We start from the raw sequence: 17,595 nt of genomic DNA, 5'->3' as shown, positions 1-17,595 counted from the left end.
CAATCTCCTATGTTTAAAAAGATATCAAAGAAAATGAAGTGAATATTGAAAAAAATGTAACATTGCCACTCTACTCTAGTGAATTTTGTTGCTTCATGTCCCCTGATAATTTATTAATCAAGCGTTAGTGGAAAGAATAGCAATGGGACTAGCGACAAAGGGACTAGTTGTGTGAAACCTATAGAGATATGAGACTACTAAACAAGCCTTTGATTTCTCATCATTGAACCATCTAAAAAAGATAACAAGTGTACAAAATTAAAACACAATTTCAAAGCTGTATCAACAAAATATCAGTCGTCTCAGACATCCAAGGAAGGATAAAAACAGCATTAGCTCTCAAGCCTGGCGAAGGCGAAAGCTCTTGGTCGGCCACTGCGAATGTTTTGAGAAACAAGCCTTACATTTATCATCACTGACGATATTAAAAAACTTTTAAAATAAACCGGGAGAGCCGAATGTCCCAAAACAAGCAATTACAAATAAAATCAAGTTAATAAAGAATAAAAAAAAAAAAAACATAATTGAAGATTTTGTAAATTGAAGGAGAATCATCAGATAGGAGCGAAAGACTACAAGATTTGTATAATCATGAATAGATCAGTTGAACTATGCTATTCATCATCACGTGAATCTCCATCAACTATGTTAATATAGCTTCAAAGTAAAAGTAAAGAAAATTAAACAAAGAGGTAAACTACGAACCCTGAGAAGGAAGACAGTATGGTTTAATAATCATGAATATTCATACCCTAACATACTATTCATCGATTTCATCGTTGGAAGAAAAACAACAGAGCATTGAAACAAATTGATAAAAATTAATATAAAAACAAGACCTAAGCATAACTAAGAGAATAAAAAAAAGCCTCATAGAGTTAAATTTTCCACAAGAATTAATTCAGACATATGCTTGTCTATTAATTAGTTTAATCATTGGCCGCTTGAAAAAACAACGATTGAGAAATTTTCAAGAAATTGAGAAAAGAAACACAGAAAGCGAAAATTGATTGAGAAAGAAGAGACTCAGAATATGGGTGGTGATATAACAGGATGGTCGGCAAGGCCGATTTGGCCGTTACGACGAACGAGACCTAATCACAATTCGTCATCGTCACCTTTAAACTCGATCAAGAATGAACAATGATATCAATTCGATTGAACGGGAAGGATTAGAAGAAATTGGAGAGGGGAAAAACAGATAACAGAGTTTGAGAAATTTTACGGCTATGAAGAAACCCTAATGGAAGAGAGGATATGGTTGAATTGAGTGTTAAGAGGTGTTTATAAAGGGTAGGGAGTGAGAGCTAGGGTTTTGTGCTAAATGGTAAACACATCTAACTGATTTTAAGAATGTCCGGAGGGTGCGCCTTGGCTCAACCTGTGCCACCAGTTAACATTCAACCCGTTCAATATGGAATTGGATCATTTCCATTCAAACCACTCCTAGAATTATTATTATTTTGACAATTTCTTTATGCACCTTCTTGCGTGAGATCCCTACTTAAAACTCCATAATAATCATGACTTTGGAGATGTATCTCAGAAGTAATTTTTTTTTTTTTATATTTTACATCTCTGAAATAATTTTTTTCCATATTTTCACATAATTTGAAGATGCATTTCCGAAAACACTCATTTTATGGTGTTTCCAGAAATACATCTCCGAAAAACGAATTTTCACATTTCTATTTATTTCGGATATGCATCTCCAAAATATGCTCTGAGATTTTCTTTTTATTCAAATCAATGATTAATCTCATATTTTAAATTAATCCACAAAATGGAATAGAGTCGACAAAATAAAACACGTAAATTAGAATAAAATAATAATATTATAAATACGAAAAATAGTTGTACGAGATCGTGCTCAGTGTCAAAATAATAATACAACCCAAATACAAAAAAAGTCAGTAATAAAACATAAATAGACAACTACTACTGAGTATGCATAACTCTAACTCCTTGGGACCTCCTCTGCCGCCTATACGCCGTCGCACCAGCCGCGTCACTTACCATCCTCTCCAATATGATAACTACCTCTGGACCGCCCTGCTCAATGATACCTTTGTCCAATGCATCATGTCCAAGCATCTATATCTGCTGGCATAACGGCAGGAGATCAGTGGCATGGTCATCCTTGGCCTACTGGTTCTCCAAGATCTCCTCATGTGCTGGCCTAGGAGGATCTCCTAGAGCATCGGATGTCATCAAAGGATGTGACACACGATAGAACCATGTGACGTACCCCTCCACACAGTGCCACTCCTGGGTGGCCACCATACGTCGATACTCCTCAGACACCGAATGATGTGCTCAATCCTCAAATATTACAGTGAGACCCACTCGGGTAACGGTGTCGGGAGCAGCCTCAAACGGAGACTTGGGTATCATCTGCACACGTGCAAACTGCCTCATGCACCGCTCTGGAAAATACCTGACCATGGTGTTGGTCTCACACGCCAATCATCCAGAATATAATGCGATGCAGTCGAATGGGACAACATGACGGTAATTAGTGAAGGGCGTCCAACGGATGTCATCGTGCATAGTGCGGTCCAGGTTCACGCGATATGCGCCTATTGCGTTATTCCCCCTCTGGAGGACGTATTGTGCGGCCCTGGACATGCCCTCATTGTACGCAGGATCAATGGCGAAGCCGTGGATGCGGGAGAAGTATGAGATAATCCTGCCCTGAAACACAAATACGATACGATAATATAGTATGTGAAATAATATTGAAACAAATATTAAATGTGAAATAATAATACGATAATATTGAATAGTAAATGCGAAATAATATTGAAATAATACGATAGGATAATATAATATGTTGAAAAAAAATATGAACCATAATTAAATGTGAAATAATTAAAAAGAAACGTACCATTAGGAGTGTGCATGATCCAGTCAACTGTCTGGTCCTCCAGTTGGAGGCTTCATTCAGCTTCTGATATAGGTATACTGTTAGGAGTAAATTAATGGTAAATTCATGTGTTAATAGAAGTGATTTAGTTTCCAAACCAATTCAAAATGTGATAAATCCATAGGTTTTTATTAAGAATTGAACTGAACAAGTTTAGTTCGTGCGTAAAGCAAATCGAATCACTTGTGGGTGTTATTGTTGCAGGTTTAGAGCTGAATTGAAGCTTGAGAAGAACATGAGGAGGAAAGAGAGCTGGAAGTCTCAAAGGCAGAAGAAAAAGATGGAAATTGCAAAGGGCGCGCCGCGAGAGTTTCTAGAGCGCGCCGCGAAAATATCTCTGTTTTGAAGCGCGTCGCGCCAGTCCGATGCCGCGCCGCGGCCTCGGCGTTAAAAGCCCAAAACTTCTATTTAAAAGCCCTAGCTTCCAAGAGAAAAATAACTTTGGGAAGAGCGAAATTAGGAGAGCAATCTGAAGGTGCAGCCACAATCATCAATTGAAGACCAATTCTCTATCAAGCGAAGACATTCCTTTGATGAAGATGAATTCTTCCATTAATCTTTGTGTGTTCTTCATGTCTATGGAGAGCTAAACCCCTCGTGTTGAATCTAAGGTAGTAGTTAACCTATGAATATACAATACCATTAATTAATTCCTGTGAACAATTGTTTGAATTCGTTATCAATAAGAAATCTTGTTTTTATTTTTAAATTATCGTTGAATCTTTGATCGAAAGAAAGGATTTAACTTTTGCCCTAGGTTACTATATTGATTCAATACCAATTTGCAGAGATGGAATTGGGATTGAGTTTTCATAATTATCGTTCTTAATTACTATTATCGTTATTGATATTTGGAGAGATCGAATCTCATACCGGTAAAAGTTATCTAATTTGATTTGCAGACATGGAATCTTATTTGAGGATAAGTGAAGATAATGAGTCAAAAGATTGTTCAATTGTGAATTAATTGATAATTGTATAGGAATAGGTTGATGAACCCTAAGGTTCAACATATTTCTCTAATCGTTAACAACAGTTCATTACTCGCTTTTAATTTATTGTTTACTTTTGATATTATTAGAATCATAAAATAAATCAACTCAATTTTCCTAACTCAAAATAAACAACTATAGAACGGCAGTGATATTAACCAATCCCTGTGGATACGATATATTACCGAAAATATTTACCCAAAAATACTTTCAACAAATTGGCGCCGTTGCCGGGGATTGGTGTCAATATTGCACGCATTGCAATAGTTCTTATTTTGAGTTTTAATTTTTATTTTCTTGATCTGGTTGTTTCACTCGTTTGTTAGTGTGTGCAGAAATTCGTGTATGCGCAGCAAAGTTTCTAGCGATCAACTTCTTTTTGATCCCGAGATCGAAAGGACCGCTAGGAGGTTAAATAGCAAAGCACGAAGAAGAGAAAACATAGCAAGAACAAGAGACAACGCAACCGCGACATCGTCACAACAACTTGAAACTATTGACGAGTCGCAAGAAGGACTCTTCTTTCACGAACTATTCACGGAAGAAGAACCGGAAGTTATTATACAACCTACTGTTGTCAACATGGCTGCTCCTGGTCCATGTGCAAATAGTCCAAGACTCAATCCTCAGTTTGCTAGAACTGCCGCCAACGGGCGACCGACAGAACTGAAGACCGGCATCATACAATTGATTTGTGCAAGTCCTTTCGCCGGATTGGACCATGAAGACCCGTACACGCATCTTACTCGATTCTATGAGTTAGCGGGTACCACGGGTGTCGCTCAAGCTGATGAGGAAGCATTATTTAAGAGGTTGTTCCCACACTCTTTGCTATCTAAGGCAAAAGATTGGTACTTGGATCAACCTGAAGCAGTGATGACTAATTGGAACACATTAGAAGAAAAATTTCTGGAAAGGTTTTACTCTCAAAACCGATTCTTCGAAGCAAAAACAGCAATAGCAGTATTTTCTCAAGGTAGTAATGAATCTTTGAATGAAGCATGGGAAAGGTATAAAGCTATGTTGAGAAAGTGCAAAGGACACGGTTTTACAGACGTTGATCAAATCCATATGTTCCGTAACGGTCTCACAGCTACAAACAAGACACTTTTGGACGCCACAGCTGGTGGTTCACTCATGTCCAAAACACCTGAAGAAGCTACTCAGATAATAGAGCGAATGGCTCTAAATGATCGTCAAGGCAACCATGATCGAACGGTAAGAGATAAGAAACCCGGAGTGTTGGAGCTGAACAACAGTGATGCTCTACTTGCTCAGAATAAATTGCTAACTTCACAAGTGGAACTTTTGACACAACAAATGTCTAAATTACCACAACAGATCAAGGAGCTGAACGGGATATCTAATTCGTATCAAGTTGCTAAGTGCGAATTGTGCAAGGGAGATCATCAAACAGGATTTTGTCCACCAGTGCTAGAAGAAGAAGTGAATTACATGAATAACAACCAAGGACAAAGGCAGAATCAATATCAAAATCAGCCATACCAACAAGGTTATCCACCAAGGTATAACAATCAAGGGTACCAACAAAGGCCACCGAATCAAGGGTATCAACAACAAGCCTTCCAACCGTACACTCAACCACCACCACAACAAGGAGGACAATCAAAGCTAGAAGAAACTATGACACAATTTATGCAAATGTCCATGACAAATCAAAAGAATCAAGAAGCAGCTATAAAGAATTTAGAAACTCAAGTGGGCCAACTTGCTAAGCAGATTGCAACTAATCAATCAAATGCAACTTTCTCGGCCAACACTCAAGAGAACCCAAAGGAACATTGCAAAGCAGTGGTGACAAGGTCTGAACAAAAAGGTGGCAAGGATGAGCAGGAAATGAATGAGGTTGAAGACGATAAAGAAAAGGAAGATGAAAAACATGATAGAGAAGATGAAGAACATGAAATTATTAACAAGGGGGCTGAGGAGGAAGATATGAGTAGAGAAGTCAAGAAGGAGAAATTAAAAAGAAGGAGTGCTAAAGATAAGATGGCGAACAACACGATTCCAAGTCAACATTTGCCATATCCTCATGCTCCTTCAAAGAAAGACAACGCTAGACAATATGCCCGGTTTATGGAAATTTTTAAGCAACTACAAATTAATATTCCATTCTCTGAAGCTATTGCCCAAATACCAAAATATGCGAAATTTATGAAAGATATCTTGACAAAGAAGAAAAGACCGGAAGAAGAAGAGGTTATTATACTTGATGCACAATGTAGTGCTATCATATCGCGCCTTCCTCAAAAGGCGAGAGATCCCGGAAGAGTCACTTTGCCGGTTACAATAGGAAATCAAAATATTGGGAATGGATTGATTGATCTCGGATCAAGCATAAATTTAATTCCTTTATCAATAGTAAAGCGGCTGGGAAATATTGAGATGAAAGCAACAAGAATGACTTTGCAACTAGCAGACAAATCTACCACCCTCCCGTATGGAATTGCACAAGACATGTTAGTGAAAGTTGACAAATTTCTGTTTCCGGTGGATTTTGTGGTGATTGATATGGAAGAAGATAAAGATTCACCTATCATCCTTGGAAGACCATTCATGAAAACAGCCCGGATGATGATCGACATCGATGACGGTATAATGAAGCTAAGAGTCCAAGATGAAGAGGTATGTTTTAACCTCTTTGATGCCATGAAGCAACCCAAAGACAAGAATGATTGCTTTCGCATGGATGTAACTGAAGCAAGTGTCGAGGAAGTGGCGAGCCAAATTCATCTTTCTAACCCTTTAGAGAGATCTCTTGTTGATTCATTTAATGTACTCACTCAAGAAGAAGAAAAAGAAATTGAGTTGTTTCTAAAAGAATTAGAGAAGGGTGGCAACACATCCAACAAAGAAGACAAAGTGGAGGATTTGGAGCTAAAAAAAGAAGTGAAAGAATCGAAGCTAGAATTAAAATTGCTCCCAACTCATTTGAAGTATGTATTTTTAGATGAAGAGGGAAGTAAACCGGTCGTTATTAGCTCAAAGTTAAATGCTACAGAAGAGGCAAGACTCATACAAATCCTTCAAAAGAATAAAGCAGCAATCGGATGGGTATTGGCAGATTTGAAAGGTATCAGCCTTGCATATTGCATGCACAAGATTATGTTAGAAGAAGACTTCAAACCAGTGGCCCAACCACAAAGAAGACTAAATCCAACAATGAAAGAGGTAGTAAGGAAAGAGGTGATCAAACTCCTAGAAGCAGGAATGATTTACCCAATTTCTGATAGTGCATGGGTAAGTCCGGTACAAGTTGTTCCAAAGAAGGGAGGCATGACGGTAATCCGTAATGACAAAAATGAACTCATACCGACTAGAACTGTGACCGGGTGGCGCATGTGCATAGATTACCGGAGACTCAACAAAGCAACAAGGAAAGACCACTTTCCATTACCATTCATGGATCAAATGCTTGAGAGATTGTCGGGGCAGAATTACTATTGCTTTCTGGATGGATATTCCGGATACAATCAAATCGTAGTCAACCCAGAGGATTATGAGAAGACAGCATTTACATGTCCATTTGGAATTTTCGCATATAGGAGGATGCCATTTGGACTATGCAATGCCCCAGCAACTTTTCAACGATGCATGCAAGCCATATTCTCTGACCTTATTGAAAAGAGTATTGAGGTATTCATGGATGACTTTTCAGTGTTCGGAAAGACGTTTGATACATGCTTGAACAATCTGGACGTGGCACTTGAAAGGTGTATTGAGACCAATTTGATCCTTAATTGGGAGAAGTGCCATTTTATGGTAACAGAAGGAATTGTACTCGGACACAAAGTATCTTCAAGAGGACTTGAAGTAGACCAAGCCAAGGTGGAGGTAATTTCAAAGCTCCCACCTCCAATAAATGTCAAAGGAGTACGAAGCTTTTTAGGTCATGCAGGATTCTACAGAAGGTTTGTTAAAGATTTTTCCAAGATTGCCAAGCCTTTGAGTAATCTACTCAACCAAGGTACGTGTTTTAATTTTGATGAATCTTGTGTTAAAGCCTTCAATGATCTGAAAGAACGGCTAGCTACCGCACCTGTGATAGTAGCACCAGATTGGAAAAACCATTTTGAACTTATGTGTGATGCTAGCGACTATGCCCTAGGTGCGGTGTTAGGCCAACGGAAAGGAAAAGTTTTTCATGTCATACACTATGCAAGCAAGGTGCTAAATGATGCTCAAGTCAATTATGCTACCACAGAAAAAGAATTTTTAGCTATAGTGTATGCTCTTGAAAAATTCAGATCCTATCTCATTGGGTCAAAAGTGGTGATTTACACAGACCATGCGGCCATAAAATATTTGCTCACCAAACCGGATTCGAAGCAAAGACTCATTCGTTGGGTCCTTCTTTTACAAGAATTTGACATAGAAATCCGGGATAAAAAAGGGTCAGAAAATGTGGTAGCAGATCATTTATCCCGATTGGTCAATGTAAATGTCACCAACCAAGAAGCTGAAATAAATGAGACATTCCCGGATGAACAACTTTTTGAAATACAAACAAGACCATGGTTCGCCGACTTGGCTAATCATAAAGCAACCGGTATGATACCGGAAGACTTTGACTGGAACAAAAAGAAAAAGTTGTTAGCCGATGCAAAGTACTATGTGTGGGACGACCCATACTTGTTCAAGATAGGTAAGGATGGAATTCTAAGGAGATGTGTTACTGAAGAAGAAGCCCAACAAATCTTGTGGCATTGTCATAATTCACCGAGTGGTGGTCATTTTAATGGATGGAGGACGGCAACAAAGGTCCTCCAATCCGGATTTTTCTGGCCAACGATTTTCAAAGACGCCCATCACCATGCAAAGAGTTGTGACAAATGTCAAAGAGTTGGTGGGATAAGTAAACGGGATGAGATGCCACTTCAAACCATCATTGAAGTAGAAGTTTTTGATTGCTGGGGCATCGATTTTATGGGGCCATTTCTTCCTTCTTTTACTAACGAATATATTCTAGTTGCAGTGGGTTATGTTTCCAAGTGGGTCGAAGCCATCGCTACACCAAAGGCGGATGCCAAAACGGTGCTAAAATTTTTAAACCGTAACATATTCACACGTTTTGGCATGCCTAGAGTGATCATAAGCGATGGTGGATCTCATTTTGTTAATGAACAGGTGGCAAAAGTGCTGGACAAATATCATATCAACCACAAGATAGCTTCACCTTATCATCCCCAAACCAACGGGCAAGCAGAAATTTCAAATCGAGCAATCAAGAACATTCTCGAGAAGATGGTGTCAGAGTCCCGTAAAGACTGGTCGGTAAGGATAGACGATGCATTGTGGGCATATAGGACAGCATACAAAGCGCCAACTAGTGCATCACCTTTTCAAATGGTTTATGGTAAGGCATGTCATTTACCGGTGGAGGTGGAGCACAAAGCACTATGGGCCTTACGTTTCTTCAATAGAGATGATAGTTTGGCGTATAAGAAGAGGAAGAATCAACTCCATGAACTTGAGGAATTCAGGTACCTAGCATATGAATCTAATAAAATGTATAAGGAAAATATGAAAAGGTACCATGATAAGAGAATCAAAAAGAAAGAGTTCAAGGTGGGCGACCTTGTATTACTATTCAACTCCAGGCTCAGGCTCTTCCCAGGCAAATTGAAGTCTAAGTGGTCAGGGCCGTTCATAATTAAGGAAATTAAACCTTACGGGGCCATTACTATCGAAGATGGTAAGACTAAAGACAGTTGGACCGTTAATGGAGAACGGTTGAAAAGCTACCTTGGGGGAGAGTTTGATAGAGAAGTGTGCACAATCTCACTTTTGAACTCCTAGTCAAAGGAGTTTAACCGTCGAGCCATGCGACGTTAAACGAAGCGCTTGTTGGGAGGCAACCCAACAGAGTAAGCATCTTTTATTTTAAGTAAGTTTCTTTTAATTTCATCTTTTATTTTTATATGGGTTATCATCAATCAGTGCCATCAGCACAAGGGAAGTTACAAAAGAGTGAAGTGGGGAAACAAGCAACAAAAAGTCAAAATTTTTTAAAATACCGCGCCGCGGGCATTAAGTGCGCGCCGCGACGCCAAACAGAGATATTTGCGCGTCGCAGGATTAACCTTGCGCGCCGCGGTGCAGGGCCAAAAATAGGTTTTATTTTGAAAACTCTCACTTTCCCCTCTTTCTATCTTTTACAACTCCCAAGCCCCAAAACGCAAATTCTGGGTCAGAGCTCCATTCATTCACCTAGTTCACTATCTTTCATCGTTACTCATTCGACAGCAAGGTATGTATCTCATTCTTCGGTATTATGTTCTGGTAATGTTAGCCTATCAATAGGTAAGTTCAAATCTTCAATATTAGGAATCCAATGATGTTTTTTGTGTAAACCCTAGGGTAGACAATTTCGATTTGTGGTTCTGAGGTCGTATCTGATTCTAATGAAAGAGGGTTAGGGGCTGAAAGAAGGACCCATAGCAGGCAAACCCTTTCAGTTGCGCCGCAGCCGCGCCGCGGTACCCCGCAGTCGCGCCGCGGCTGGAGAATTTTTTTAACATTGGTTATTCTTGCTAACCCTATCTATGGCTTGTTATTTGTGGTGGTAATTGCAGATGAATCCAGCCAAGCGAGTGCGCACAAAGTCAACAGGTTCAGGTCCTCGCAGATCGCGTGCTACGGCCAACCAATCCGAAAAGTTTTTAGGTCGGGCTCAAGCCGACAGGTTCAAGATTCTGGGGTCCAGAACCATCTTGGCTGAGAAAGTTGTTGTACCTCGGGGAGATGAAGATGGTCCTTATGCTAATTTGTGGGGTTTTCTGGAAAATAGGAATTGGGAAAAGGTGTTTGAACCACACACTGTAATTGACTACGACATAGTCAAGGAATTTTATGCCAATGCCATCAAGACTACTGATGAATCTGTCGCTTATTCATATCAGTCCTATGTGAGAGGCAAAACTGTGGCGTTCGACAGAGAGTCAATCAGTGAATTCTTAGGGGAACCACTCCAATTGGGTGAGAATGAAAAATGCTTCTACCGGCAGAATGTCAACAATTGTGCCAACATGGTGGAGATGATGACGAAGACAATTTGTACTAGGGGGCGAGGACCAGAGCTTAGTCGGCAAGGGAACCCAACCCATTACAACAGGAAGGATCTGAGTATTCAAGCAAGGGGAATTCTATCGGTGATCCTCTACAACATCCGGCCAAGGACTCATGTCACCACCATTCCTCTTGATGTGGCTTTCTTAATAACCACGATCATGACGGAAAATACTGTTGATGACGCCTTCATTCTCTCGAATGAATTGCGACGAGCTGCATTGAGTGACACACAACATGGCATTAATGCCAAATGTGTGTTGCCACTACCTGGATTGATTATGGGGCTTTGTAAAGAAGCCGGAGTGGAAATTCCTGGACAGGGACATCACGTTATTAACACTTTTATTGATGATGTTTATATCGACAGGTTTTGTGCAAAGCCATTCTACAGGGATCAAGCAACCGATCCTCCTCCAGCTGGACCTTCTGTTTCTGCAGCACCCCCTCAGGGTAGTGCAGCCCCTTTTGACCCTCTGGTAGCCCATCATTATTACTCTGCTATGTTTGAAGCAAATCAGAGGTCCCAGATCTTTCTGCACGATGCTATGCAGCAACAATTCAGGAACCTGTCTGTAGCCCCTGAAGAGAGAACTTTCCCAACCAGGGAAAGCTATTTCACTTACTGTGGTTGGCCGGAGACCAACCCTTTTCCTGTTGGGGGGGATGCAGGTGGTGATACAGGTGCAGATGCAGGTGGTACTGCTGGGGCTGATAACCAAGAACAGGAGAATGAGGCGGATATTGAGGCTGATATTGATGCCATGTTTGTATGAGGTGATGAGAGGTGATGTAAGAGTGAGTGAAAAATTGTTTTGTGTTGGTAATTGAGGTGATGATAAGACTGCTGCTATTCTGTTTATCTAATCTATACTCTAGTGAACCTCAGGGGTCACTATGACTTGTTTTTATTTGATTAAGTTATGTTAAGTATTGCAATTAGTTGTTTCTTTCATTTCTAGTTTTTGTACTCCCAGTTAGAGTAAGTAGTCCCATAACAAAACGAGAATCTCAAGCGAAGTATCAACAATGAAGCAACATGTATGAAAGTGGTAGGAAGTGAATGTTCAAAATTTTTAAACGAGAATCTCAAGCGAAGTATCAACAATGAAGCAACATGTATGAAAGTGGTAGGAAGTGAATGTTCATAATTTTTCAGTTTCACTCTCTTTTTCAATAAGTAACAAAGCAGGTATGAATTTTCAAACTCAAACTCTTAATGTGTGCAATGAAACTTAAGGTGTTAGTAAATACTGTCAGAAGTTCTTTATGGTACATTGTTTATTGGATCAGCTTAGCCTTAACCATTGTGGGGAAAGCTTTCCATTGTTTACTATATGCAGGAGACCATCAATTATTTTGACTTGTTCGTATCATGCTAAACCGGTTGTTGCATCGTCTGTGGAAATCTGTGGAAGTGATTTAGGCAAGTGTTTGAATTTGAGAGTTCTTTGAGCCGACTCCACCGTAAAAATTATTTTCTTCTGTGAGAGTGTGATCCTTTGCTAACTATTCTTTGAGCCTGAGGTCAAGGTAAGTATCATAATATGCACCAAGGAAATAGCTGGTGAGTTTTGATCTCAATAAAAAGTTTTGTTCTGGACCATCAACCATAAAATTTGGTGATGTGTTTTCTCTTTGACCTTTTTAGAAAGTAGGGGAGCATTCATATAATCTGAATACAGGTTGATCTCCAAGTTGGGGAGAGTCACATTCAAAAGAAGAGTAAGTACTTATGGTAATCGGTGAAAGATAAAAGAAGTCGTAGCTTGAAAAAAAAAAAAGAGAAGTAACAACGCTTGAATATAAAGATTGTTGAAAAAAAAAAGTGAAAAAGAAGAATCAAGCTACGAATGAATGAAAAAAAAGATGGACAGGTAAAGGAATTAGAGTTTTAGAGAAAAAGAAATAAGTTATGAATTGGATGCTTCCCTATATTAGGAACAACCCTTGATTATCTTCTTTTCTTTGAATCTAAACCACATTACAACCATAGAAAGACCTTCTGATTCTCAGATTCCACAAGACTTGATGCGAGCAATTTGGTGAACGTATGGTATGGATCTTTGTTGATTTAATTGTTTGGATGAGTGTTTAACCCCTCTTTGAGTCATTATATTTTCTGATAAGAGTGATTAGTGCTGGTTCAAGCAACTGTGTAGTGTTTTGAACTTCTGGAGGTAATTTGCTTTCAAAGTTTGTTTCATGTGTATATTCTGAGTTTGCAGGTAGAAGAGGAGTATTTGACTTAGTTACTGGATTGAACCACTTGAGAAAAAAACTTTTTGAAAAACTTGTTGCATGATTGTCGGTAAACTTTGCTGGAGGTAAGTAATTTTGTTTAGGGACAAACAAAACTCTAAGTTGGGGAGAGTTTGTTAGGAGTAAATTAATGGTAAATTCATGTGTTAATAGAAGTGATTTAGTTTCCAAACCAATTCAAAATGTGATAAATCCATAGGTTTTTATTAAGAATTGAACTGAACAAGTTTAGTTCGTGCGTAAAGCAAATCGAATCACTTGTGGGTGTTATTGTTGCAGGTTTAGAGCTGAATTGAAGCTTGAGAAGAACATGAGGAGGAAAGAGAGCTGGAAGTCTCAAAGGCAGAAGAAAAAGATGGAAATTGCAAAGGGCGCGCCGCGAGAGTTTCTAGAGCGCGTCGCGAAAATATCTCTGTTTTGAAGCGCGCCGCGCCAGTCCGATGCCGCGCCGCGGCCTCGGCGTTAAAAGCCCAAAACTTCTATTTAAAAGCCCTAGCTTCCAAGAGAAAAATAACTTTGGGAAGAGCGAAATTAGGAGAGCAATCTGAAGGTGCAACCACAATCATCAATTGAAGACCAATTCTCTATCAAGCGAAGACATTCCTTTGATGAAGATGAATTCTTCCATTAATCTTTGTGTGTTCTTCATGTCTATGGAGAGCTAAACCCCTCGTGTTGAATCTAAGGTAGTAGTTAACCTATGAATATACAATACCATTAATTAATTCCTGTGAACAATTGTTTGAATTCGTTATCAATAAGAAATCTTGTTTTTATTTTTAAATTATCGTTGAATCTTTGATCGAAAGAAAGGATTTAACTTTTGCCCTAGGTTACTATATTGATTCAATACCAATTTGCAGAGATGGAATTGGGATTGAGTTTTCATAATTATCGTTCTTAATTACTATTATCGTTATTGATATTTGGAGAGATCGAATCTCATACCGGTAAAAGTTATCTAATTTGATTTGCAGACATGGAATCTTATTTGAGGATAAGTGAAGATAATGAGTCAAAAGATTGTTCAATTGTGAATTAATTGATAATTGTATAGGAATAGGTTGATGAACCCTAAGGTTCAACATATTTCTCTAATCGTTAACAACAGTTCATTACTCGCTTTTAATTTATTGTTTACTTTTGATATTATTAGAATCATAAAATAAATCAACTCAATTTTCCTAACTCAAAATAAACAACTATAGAACGGCAGTGATATTAACCAATCCCTGTGGATACGATATATTACCGAAAATATTTACCCAAAAATACTTTCAACATATACCAAAATAGCTGCCCCCAGTTCCACTGGTCCACTGTAGTCAGATCGATAAAGTACCGGAGATACGTCATATCGACGTAGGTTGCACTTTTGTCCACAAAGAGTGTAGTGTTTACCAAAAGCAAGAACCAACACCGCAGAGCGCAAGCCCTGTGATACTCAGTAAAAAGCTCGTCACCCTCCTGCTCCGACTCCACTACCGCCACCAAGTGATTCTCATACGGTTGTATCAAGCTGGAGAATCTGATATGCGCCCCACTTGTCGCCCTGCATTCGTAATCCGCCATGTTTGGGTCCATGCCCATATAGTCCACCATCCACTCAGTGGCCTCAACCCTCTGTATCCGGGAATAGTCGAGCAACCTCCCTCTGATCGGTACGTGGAGCACACAGGCCGCGTCGTGTAAGGTGATCGTCAACTCCCCAACAGTAAGGTGGAAAGAAGATGTCTCCTTGGGCCACCTCTCGACAAATGCGCCCTGCATGTCGTGGATGATGGTACTATAGCTGGTCATGCATAACCCACCAAGCTCGCTCCCAACTACCACGTCATTAAACCACTGAGCCTGTGGTTTAAAAAGAGAAAATATCTTTCGTGCATGGTTCACGGTTTTTATGGTCGACCGTTCCTGTCACAACAAAAACAAAAACAAAAAAGAAACTTAGTTAGACCGTTAGGAGAAAGTGGAATAAAAACCTAAATAAAAAATGGTTAAATTATAAAGTGTAATTAAAAAAACTACGTCTCCCTCCCAAACGCGTCAAACGACGTGGTCGTGATAGTAAATCAACACGGAAGTGTCTGTAGGCCCTCCCGGGTAGCCCTCATCCGCATCATCCTCCCCGCTCGGAGGGTCAGCATCAGGTATATCATCCTCATGATGTCTCACCTCCTCCTCCTCACGTACCACCTCATGAGAGGAAGACGCCCGAGTCAGCCGACTCCTAGATCCAGATGAGGATCCAGCAGACGCCTCATCCGTTTGGACGGGTACTCGACCCCGTCCCCGTGTCGATTCTAACTATGAGGCCCGCTCGCGTCAAGTCGATGCGGTCTGGGTCTCCCTATCCTGTCTAAGTCGTGTGGGGTTTCCTAAAATTTTCCTGAAAAAATTGAAATCGGTAAGAAGGCGAAACAATCAAGAAAATAAAAAGAAACAATTCTGAGTTCATTTCGTAAGTGCATTTTCGAAACTGGTTAGAGAGGTGTTTTCGAAAATACACTTTCGAAAACACCTACGACTCCATTTTTTCATAAAACTCCATTCTTGCCCTAAATGCTTCAAAATCAAATTTTTCCTATCTAAACAGACTAGGTGACATATTATAACTTAAATCTAATACATTGTGCTAATTTCTAACACCCCTAATATGAATTGCAGTCCTAGAGTTAAGGTTGTGAGAACTTACAGATTTGAAGTGATGTTGATGGTGCTTTTGAAGTAGTCTTTGAAGGTTGGAGAGCAATTTGTTGTTGTTTTGAACTAGCCTTTGATTTGTGTAGGCACAAATGGTTGGTGATTTTGAAGTTTTGGTGTTTTAAGGTAAATGAAAAATTGGGGGATGCTGTTTTATTTAAACTGCAAACGCATGTGTTTTTAGAGATGCATCTCTGAAATCACCTTTTCGGAAATGCATCTCCGAAAACACCTTTTTTAAAATAAAAAAAATGATTATGAAGATGCATTTTCGAAAATTACGCTTTTTGATGACTTCGGAGATGCACTTTTGAAATATAGGGGCGTTTTTGGAATTTCGCGCGGGTTTCTAAGAAGCTTGGGGTGGATAAGGAAATTGTCATTATTTATCCTGCACATAATCCAATGGCTGATAGATTTTAGAAGGAAAAGTTTAAAATTAAAATATTATCTTAAACAAATTAATGGTGAAGATTGTGGCACGATAGAGGGCAAGAGAGACTCAATTGGAGAGACTTTTAAGGGTCTGTTTGGTAAAAATAGAGGTTGACTGATAAGCTAGCTGATAGCTTATAGCTTATGACTGATGACTGATGGCTTATAGCTTATAGCTTATAGCGGATGGTTGAGACCGATAGCCTATAAGCTAATTGAAGTGTTTGGTAAAATTAGCGGTTCAATTAACATATAGATGTAAAATGACATAAAAAATATTTAATATATAATTATTTTATTTTAAATTAAAATAAATTATAACGGTTAAAAATGGATTTTAATTAAAATAATAAGGATAAAAAAGGAAGAAAAAATAATAAGCTATAAGACATAAGTTAAAACGCTATTTGAAATAGCGTCTGGAAAATAAGCTATAAGTTAGTAAAATAAGATATAAGCTCATGATGAACAGAACGTTATCAAACAGATCTAAATTATCATATGAGCTTATAAGACATAAGACATAAGCTATAAGCTCAAAAACATGTCTTACCAAACAGAGTCAAACACTCATGTAGTCACGTTAGAGTGACTTTTAATTGATTTCTATAGTTTGGTCTCTCAAACTTTCAAGATACATGCACGTGGGGTTTTTTTTTACAAATAAAATTAAAATAAAAACAAGATGGAAAACAAGAAATACATGAAGCCGAGAAACATCCACAATTCAGAAATTCACAAACTTCATCTTACTTCAACTACCACTTTACTGCCTCCAACCTCTATCTTATCATCTCCGAAGTAATTTATTTGTTGTTATTGTCGCCATCGCATACTCATATGGGTGTAGTTGCTTACTATGGTCAACGACATTACAATTTCCATCATTTGCATACTTTTGTTCCTGAATATTTAGATAATCTCTTATACGTCGAACCATAAAAGTTTATACTCTACCAAATTAAATTGTTTTAGTTTAGTTATTGTTAGAACTAGAATTACTTGGTTCGTGAAAATGGAGGGTTTGAATGTCGAGAGTGAGAGAGATAGGGAGAATTAAAAAGAGAGAGAGAATTGAGGGTGATAATATGAATATTTTCATTAACATAGATGAGGATACCTTTAAGGTACTTATATATCAATTACAAGTGAATTGGGACACAAGTTACACGAGCTTAATAACATAAT

The 17,595-nt window shown here is 38.8% G+C and overlaps 4 non-coding genes across 4 annotated transcripts; all 4 read right to left on the bottom strand.

Annotated features, from left to right (window-relative positions):
* Positions 1 to 298: 298 nt before the first annotated feature.
* Positions 299 to 421, bottom strand: LOC131608302 (small nucleolar RNA SNORD14). The gene has a single exon (XR_009285571.1). It is a non-coding gene; the product is annotated as a small nucleolar RNA SNORD14 (small nucleolar RNA).
* Positions 422 to 546: 125 nt separating this feature from the next.
* On the bottom strand, positions 547 to 637 carry LOC131608445 (small nucleolar RNA snR60/Z15/Z230/Z193/J17). The gene has a single exon (XR_009285705.1). It is a non-coding gene; the product is annotated as a small nucleolar RNA snR60/Z15/Z230/Z193/J17 (small nucleolar RNA).
* Positions 638 to 703: 66 nt separating this feature from the next.
* On the bottom strand, positions 704 to 785 carry LOC131608478 (small nucleolar RNA U83). Its single transcript, XR_009285736.1, has one exon. It is a non-coding gene; the product is annotated as a small nucleolar RNA U83 (small nucleolar RNA).
* Positions 786 to 1,022: 237 nt separating this feature from the next.
* On the bottom strand, positions 1,023 to 1,117 carry LOC131608449 (small nucleolar RNA Z43). The gene has a single exon (XR_009285709.1). It is a non-coding gene; the product is annotated as a small nucleolar RNA Z43 (small nucleolar RNA).
* Between the last annotated feature and the right edge of the window lie 16,478 nt (positions 1,118 to 17,595).

The sequence above is a fragment of the Vicia villosa genome, linkage group LG5, assembly GCF_029867415.1.
Source record: "Vicia villosa cultivar HV-30 ecotype Madison, WI linkage group LG5, Vvil1.0, whole genome shotgun sequence".
Taxonomy (NCBI): Eukaryota; Viridiplantae; Streptophyta; class Magnoliopsida; order Fabales; family Fabaceae; genus Vicia; species Vicia villosa.
Note: the sequence above shows the minus strand (reverse complement) of the source record. Positions and strands in the feature narration are given on the sequence as shown.